General features: G+C 38.9%; 1 protein-coding gene across 1 annotated transcript in view; it reads right to left on the reverse strand.

The window, feature by feature from the left end:
• Positions 1–8,464, reverse strand: part of LOC130231272 (cadherin-22) — a 326,609-nt gene extending 318,145 nt beyond the window's left edge. The window contains exon 1 of the mRNA XM_056460760.1: positions 8,290–8,464. The gene's annotated coding sequence lies outside the window, so the exon portion shown is untranslated. The remainder of the gene's footprint in view (positions 1–8,289) is intronic.
• Between the last annotated feature and the right edge of the window lie 208 nt (positions 8,465–8,672).

Here is an 8,672-nt window from a genome sequence, read left to right on the forward strand (position 1 = left end):
AGACGTGTGCAGAGGGGGGTTTGGGTGCTCGAGCACCTGCCTTTTTTCTCTCTGAGAGAAAGTTCCCCCTTCTATGCACACGGATCCCCTATCCGCAACACCCACGACGCTCTTCAGCTTCGCGGTCAACCCGTGCCTCAATCACTAACCAGATTAGTTAACAAGCACCAGTTTTGCCTTCAAAATCTTTTTCAACATGAACAACCACTTTCTGCGGTACAGTAATCGCCCTTGTGCTATTCTAACGATGCTGCTGAGGAGCAGATGATGTCTGCAGCACAGAATGATGACGCATGTCCGCTCGAAGATTATGTAAAAGTCACATGAAATCCGACTGAACTGTTCACACTGCAGTCGCATTGCAAAACATCCGATCTGTGTCTGATTTAAGACTAAATATGAAAGTGGCACAGATCTGACCTGAAAAGATCAGACTCCATGTGGTTTGAGCTGTTTACACTGTCATCACCTGAGTCACATGAGGGGGAAAAAAATCAGATTCGGGGCCACATTTGCCTGCAGTGTGAACGTAGCCTTGTATTCAGCTTAAAGTGACATTTAAAGGCTTAACTAGTTAGTTAGGTTAACTAGGCAGGTTAGGGTAATTAGGCAAGTTATTGTATAACGATGGTTTGTTCAGTAGATTATCGAAAAAAAAATAGCTTAAAGGGGTTAATAATTTTGACCTTAAAATGGTTTAAAACTGCTTTTATTTTAGTCGAAATAAAACAATTAAGACTTTCTCCAGAAGAAAAAACATTATCAGACATACTGTGAAAATTTCCTTGCTCTGTTAAAGAAAATTTTGGAAATATTTAAAGAAGAAAAAAAAGAAAATAAATCAAAGGGGGAGCTAATAATTCTGACTTCAACTATATGTATTGTCTTGTCAGCATGGGTGGCTCAGTGGTTGAGCACTGTCGCTTCACAGCAGTCAAAGAGTCTCGGCTAGGCCAGTTGGCATTTCTGGAGTTTGCATGTTCTCGCCCCGTGTTGGCGTGGGTTTCCTATGGGTGCTTTCCCCTTAGAAATGGCCAAATACGTGTTTCAGGAATTCACTACTTAGCTCATGATTTATGAATAGCTTGAGAATGGGTGTGCTGTCCCGGCGAGAGTCCTGAGCTCAAGGGATCCTCGGGCCCAGGGCTCCCGCCCTTTCGCAGATGAGGGGAAATTGAGCTCAGGTCGATCTCAAAACTCCCCCGCTGATAAAGGCTAGAAGGTGAACTTCCTGAGAGTAAACATTAGGAAAAAGATTTAGGCTTATTTTTATCTATATAAGAGCATATTTGGATGGTGGGAGGAAACCTGGGAACCTGGGGAAAACCTACGCGGACACGGGAATACAAACAACACAGAAATACAGAAATCCGCACAGAAATACTAGATGGCCCAGCGAGGACCTGACGCCATTGGTATTCTTGCTGTGAGGCAACAGTGCTCGTCACTAGGCCACCATGCCGCCCATTCAGAATAAAGGTGGAAGAAGGGGAGGAGGAAGGGGGGGGGGGGGGGGGGGGTTGTTATTTCAGATGAAGATAGTGGTAGAAAGGAAATGAGGACATTTATATATAGTTAAGAGATATGCTAGTTAAGAGATAAGCATATATATATGCTACGCCCCAATTCGCATACTATCCGTCCTAAATAGTATTTGAAAGCAAAATTAGTATGTCCCAAAACGTAGTATGTTGAAAAGAGTATGCCAAAGGTTCCCGTATGGTTTACTATTTCCGGTAAAAACTCGAAGTGTAGAAGCGTCCATACTCTAACCGCTGATATTGCCCACAATACATTACGCGTAGGACGTGAATTTGATTTAGAAATACAAACGCGAGTGAAAAGTGTAATAAACTACAAACATGAATGGACAACGCGAGAACCGACCGTCAAGTAGAGAGGCTTCGGTAAAGATGTTTCGCATGACTGTTAATTAATATCTAGCCCACTGGAACATGTTTTAATCGCGTTTTCTGTGTTATATTTCATCTGCAACAACAATACTGAACTTATATAAAGACGTGTTTGGACATTAATGTCTGAATGCAGAATTATCCAAACACCTGAGGAGATTTCTCTGCATGAAAGACTCCTGAATGGGAGATTAACCTGCTTGCTGCTGCTTCTCCAATAAGGTAGGGAAATAAATATGAAAGAAATGTGGATGATGTGTGGATGATTGACAGGGCTCGTAACTAAGCACACAACGATCTGTTAACGAGGAAGTAGTATGTCCCTAAAATCTTGAATACTCTTTTGTTACACACTCAAAAGTGTGTACTTTTCCTTCACAAAAAAGTACAATCAGGAGGAAATGGGAGCACCCGGAGGAAACCCCGCCAACATGGGGAGAACATGCAAACTTCACACAGAAATGCCAACTGGCCCAGCCGGGAATCGAACCAGCGACCCGCTTGCTGTGAGGCAACAGTCTTGTAAAAAATGGTTCCACACGCTTCAATCATGTAGTCCCAACCTAAATTGATTAAGTTAACTTAACAAAGTCTAAGTGGATTGAACATAATACAATTAAGTTGTCCCAAAAAAAAAAAAATCAAGATTTGTGTTCTTTCAGCTATTTTTAGTAGTCTGAAAAAGCGAGTGTTGGAACATGTGGGAAGTGCAACTAAAATTAAGTGCTTTGCACATTACAAATTGGAAATTACACTTCATACGCTTAATATAAATTAAAATGAAAAGTAAAATGTGTCCAGAGAACCCTCAAACAACACTGGTGCTAAGGTGGGGGGGGGGGATTAAATGCATGTGAAAAAAAGCAAAAGATCTTCAATAAGAGCTGAATAAATGAACACAGTTACCAAATGAACATCCAGATGCTTCTTTACCCGAAAACAAAAAGTAGATGAAGTTCATAAAGACCATTACTCCATTATTATTATTATTTTACCTGTCCTTTTGCTATCTTGACAAAATTAGCTTTCTTGCAGAGCCATTTAGGGTGTATACTATACAAACATGATCTTATAACTCATAAAAACATACCCTAAAATATTAAATCTGATATGAGATGAAGTGTACGTGTTTATTTTGTATTTTTTTTAATTGTATGCTTTTTGTGTGCACTGAAAAAAATGATACAAATATGATTCCTTGGATTTACTAAATGTTTTTAAAGTTAAGTGGTTGTAAACAATTTATTTGGGCAGAATTTAAACAAACTAAGTTGAACATTACTAAATTCATTTTGTGTTTAAATTAACCCATATTAATTGTTTGCAACAGCTTTGCAGAACTCGTTTTTTCCAGTGTATTTGTATTTATATATATTTAATCTTTAATTTAACGTTATACACAATCAAGCAGAAATTATTCAGATCCCTGACAAATTCTGACTTAAAGTTCCTTTCATTAAAGCAGAATTTGTTTTTGACCAGAAATGACTCCGGCTTCTTCCAGAAGATACTAAGATAAAAGGTGGAAAAAAAAAATGCTCCCCATTTATTTACTATTGAACAAAAAACATTAAGTCAGAATTGTCCAAGAGTACGGCTAAGTGTGGGCTTGACTGTATATACACAGATCATAAAACTACATACAAAGAAAAACAGTGTACTAATGTATTTTTCTGTCTAAGAGTCCCTTCAAAAGAAACACATTTTGCTGAGCAAGAACAAATATTACAGCGAGCGCTGAATGCAAATGCCATGTTGACTTTCAAGAAACTAACAAACACATTTAAAGATTCATTAAGATGGAATATATTTAAAAAAATATCAAGATTTGTGTTGTTTCAGCTCTTTTTAGTAGTCTGAAAAAGCGAGTGTTGGAACATGTGGGAAGTCCAACTAAAATTAAGTGCTTTGCACATTACAAAAGACACACAAATTGGAAATTACACTTCATACGCTTAATATAAATTAAAATGAAAAGTAAAATGTGTCCAGAGAGCCCTCAAACACACTGGTGCTAAGGTGTGGGGGGGATTAATGCATGTAAAAAATAAAGCAAAAGATCTTCAATAGGAGCTGAATAAATGAACACAGTTACCAAATGAACATCCAGATGCTTCTTTACCCGAAAACAAAAAGTAGATGGAAGTTCATAAAGCCCATTATTGCATTATTATTATTATTTTTCTTGTCATTTGCTGTCTTGACAAAATTAGCTTTCTTGCAGAGCCATTTAGGGTGTATAATGTACAATCATGATCTTATAACTCATAAAACATACCTAAAATATTAAATCTGATATGAGATGAAGTGTACATGTTTATTTAGTATTTTTTTAATTGCATGCTTTTTGTGTGCACTGAAAAAATGATTCAAATATGCTTGCTTGGATTTACTAAATGTTTTTAAAGTTAAGTGGTTGTAAACAATTTATTTGGGCAGAATTAAAAAACAAACCAAGTTGAACATTACTAAATTAACTTTGTGTTTAAATGCAACCCATATAAATTGTTTGCAACAGCTTTGCAGGAACTCGTTTTTTCCAGTGTATTTGTATTTATATAATATTTAATCTTTAATTTAACGTCATATACAATAAGCAGAAATTATTCAGATCCCTGGCAAATTCTGACTTAAAGTTCCTTCATTAAAGCAGAATTTGTTTTTGACCAGAAATGACTCCGGCTTCTTCCAGAAGATACTAAGACGAACGGTTGGAATAAAATGCTCCCCCATTTATTTACTATTGAACAAAAAACATTAAGTCTGAATTGTCCAAGAGTACGAGTAAGTGTGGGCTTGACTGTATATACACAGATCATAAAAACTATATACAAAGAAAAACAGTACTAATGTACTTTCTGTCTAAGAGTCCCTTCAAAAGAAACACGTTTTGCTGAGCAAGAACAAATATTACAGCGAGCGCTGAATGCAAATGCCATGTTGACTTTCAAGAACTAACAACACATTTAAAGATTCAATTAAGATGAAAATATATTCAAATGAGGCAAAATATTAACAAAACTATTGAGTTGAGCTGTGAAACTTTACCACACACACACACACCGCCCACTCTGCTTTACAACAACAGTGAGAAAGCAGCCGTTGTTTGGTGGGCAACTGGTGAAAAGCCCACACAGTCCGTCAGGAAGACAGCGCAGCCGGAAACACGGGGGTCGTGTTACCTTTGGCATAAAGTGGATCTGGAGCAGGTGTGGGACCGTAACACAGCAGATAAATTTAAGCTGAGGTCTGCGGCACGGGCACCTAAAGCAGGTGCAAGCTGCAGAGGCGCTCCCCGAACTCCACCGCCAGATCCAGATCATTAAACGGGCCTGATGGTCCTCCTCCTCCAGGAGTCATAAAACCTGGCTCATTTGTAACCCATATCTGTCATCTCCACCGCCCCTCAGGCAACATACATCACGTTCCCCACCTCGCAGTCCCGCTGCCTAAGGTTTATACTCAGACTCAGTAAAAGGTAATCAATGTTGTCCGTGGCACGTCGCTTCTTCCACACGATCTATCAAAGAGGGCCCGCGTGTCCGGGTTCTGAGTCCTGGGGGCCTGAAGGCGACACAGCGGCCAGTCACAAAACATAAATCAAGACGAATCTATAACACATTAGTTTATGTGAGTTTGCAGCATGCATGTAGGACAGGAGCGCGTTATGGTGCATGATATCCACATATCAACATAACTGTCAACAGGAAATCCAAGGGAATGCAACGTGAAAAGCTGCAGCGGTCCTGTTTATAATTAAGACGCGCATTAAAAATGCATGCGATAATTACATGAACGCGCTGACGTAACTCAGGTTTCATTAGCGGCAGATAATCCGTAGGGGGGGAGGAAATGCTTTAAGGCATCTCTGGACATACATCAGTCACCTAATTGGATAATCTAAATCACTGATTGGATATCGAGTTCCATCGCGGGCTCCAAGGGGCCCGATGGGAGCCGGGTAAATGACAATAATCAGTGAGAACAGAGCCGAGACGCTGGAGGATTAGTCTGAGATCATGTCGACACACAACAAGGGGCAAACAAGCCACCGGTTCGCCGATGAGAGAGGAAGCGCTGTCATGCTAAACTGAGTTTTTTCCCACACACACGCTGAAGACATGAAAGCTTTGCTCGCTCAAGAGACAAACCTTTAGAGGTGTTGACTTATCGACGTGGAGGAGTACCACGCGGTCAAGCTGCCTTGCTCTTACTGGAAACTACAAGATAAAGAACGTGTGAGCATGCAGCGGGGAAACAAGGTTATTAGGCTGTTCGCAAGCATGCGAAATCAAATGCATGGAATCGAGGATCTGACAAAGGGTGCTGTTTCTTAACATAGCATTCACTTTTTTCAATTCAGTTTTAGACCCATAAAGGACTAAAGGCTAAGGAATTTTCAAATGGCCCAGATGGAAAAATTAATTGCCCTATCAAAAATAAAAATTATTATAATTAATACATTTAATAATACAATAATAATAATAATATTTTAGATTTTATTCTCAGCTAAGTATTTTAAACATTGTATAAAAATAAGCAAGCTCTACTTGTATCCATACACTTTTCCAATATAAACTTGCTATAAAATAATTTTAAAATTAACAAATGGTTCAAAACTATAATAAACTAAATACATGCTCAACAATCTGTCCAGGTCCAGGAAAGCACAATTAAGGTATCAGCCGAAGAAAGAGAGCAAAAAAAATAAAACAACTTGACTCTTTAATTACTATGCATATTATATGCATTAGGCATGGGACGATAACCGTATTCAAGGTATACCGCGTTTGGAAAAGTCAAGGTTTTAAAACTGCCAAAATGTTCTGTAATACCGTTCCTAATGTATATATAAGATTTTATGTTTACTTTTTAATTATTATTATTATTAGGACAAACAATATCGTCAGCAGAGAAGATCTCCAAGGATGTAAATAGTAAAGAAATCTGTGTTTTTTGAGACTAATGAGACAGAAGAATTTAGCCTGACTTATGTTTACTGCTCCAAAACATTTAAAATCTTTAAAAAAAAATCAAATATATTAATATTTAACCAAGGTTATCATACCGTCAGAATCTTATACCGGCCCACGTCTAATACACATGCATGCATTATCCAGTAATGAAAGCTAATTACAGACTACATCTAAATAGCTTTATATTCACTATAAGGTTCATTAAACACACACTTATCTACAATAACAACCAAAGCATGGCATAATCCAGATAATCAAAAGACATACTACAGCAAAACATTGTATTGCAAGTAGAAAAATATCATTGTGGTGGGTTTCCAAACATTAGAGGTGTTCTACGCACTAAAAAACTCAATTTACATTTAGTCACGCATGAGTTGGTAATTATCACACAACACATTTCTCTGAAGTGATTGTACAAAATTGAAAAGCACTAGCAATAAAACAGTCCACGCAGAGCAAAACATAAACGTCATATTTCAGTGTGCACGCTGCTTGAGTTGAGAACTGAAGCCCATTTAGACAATTATTATTGACGATGCTCTAAATTATCCAGCAAACCAGTAAATCGCCCCGATAATCAATCACTTTCAGTCTGATTGAGCAGATATAGATTCTGATCAATGGGTGATCGCCTCGGTCCACCGATCAGTCAAGCACATGAAGGCAGAAGTTCACTTGACAACACATTGCTCAAGTTTCAACTCTGACGCGATTCTACATTATTAGCAACAACAGTGAAAAAAATCACGAGCTATCGTCGGTGTTACCTTTAAAATATGCATGGATCAATGAAAAAACGCAGAAACTCTGATACCGATAGTGAAATCAGGTTATACAAGACAAGCTTAATATATATTTTTTTCATGCGTACTGTGTTAACTATCGTAAAAAGAGTGCTATAATTTGGAGAAAAGGTGTCACATCTGTATTCACCATATATACATTTAATATGTATACAGCACAGCCTGTGTGTTGGGAAATTACGCTCAGCTGACACGTTTTGGACTTGATTTACCAAACAAATCGCTACAAAAATCTGTGAATTAAGTCTACATCAGCAGATGCTAATAATAACCAATATATGATCATCTCAATAACAAATCACAAGGTGTGCACACAATATCTAGCCAACTTATTTGAACTTTTCATTCAGGCAAACGCTCACCATCATCAGGACGCGAAACAAAAGACGCATTGAAGATGAAACGCTTATCGATTCAGACGCAAACTCCCGGCAACAAGTTGCGCGTATTTCCCCTCCATATATAACATTATCCATCTTACAGACACCTCCTCAGCAGTATTATACATCTCAGTACACGTTCCACCTAAGAATCCGAGAGTTGTCACATGCACAAGTCTCAGTGAAAGCATAAGTTTATGGAGAGCAGCTTTACCTGAAGCGCAGTCACAATGAAGCCTCGGCTGTGGGTTTTACGCACTGTGTTCCGCGTAATTCGTGCTGCTCCTCTAAAAGGGTAGGATCCTCAATGCGGCGCGGTGTGAGCTGTGGACTGACGCGATGCCATGCGATGCTATGCTGCGCTCCGCTCAGCTCCTCCGCCGCGCGTGATCCGCTCGTGTCTCCAGCGCGCGTCTGACAGCAGCGCGCAGCCTCATGCGGCGACGAGCAGAACTGACTCAATGAGAGCAGATACAGAGTTCACGCTGCCGTTTGCACACTTGCCTCAACCTTATTTCGTGTACCTTTCACGCATCCATCGAATCATTTTACATCGCATGTGTTGCGCATTCATTCAGTCCGTTTGCGCGTTCATCT

This window comes from Danio aesculapii, chromosome 6 (genome assembly GCF_903798145.1).
Source record: "Danio aesculapii chromosome 6, fDanAes4.1, whole genome shotgun sequence".
NCBI classification, from domain to species: domain Eukaryota; kingdom Metazoa; phylum Chordata; class Actinopteri; order Cypriniformes; family Danionidae; genus Danio; species Danio aesculapii.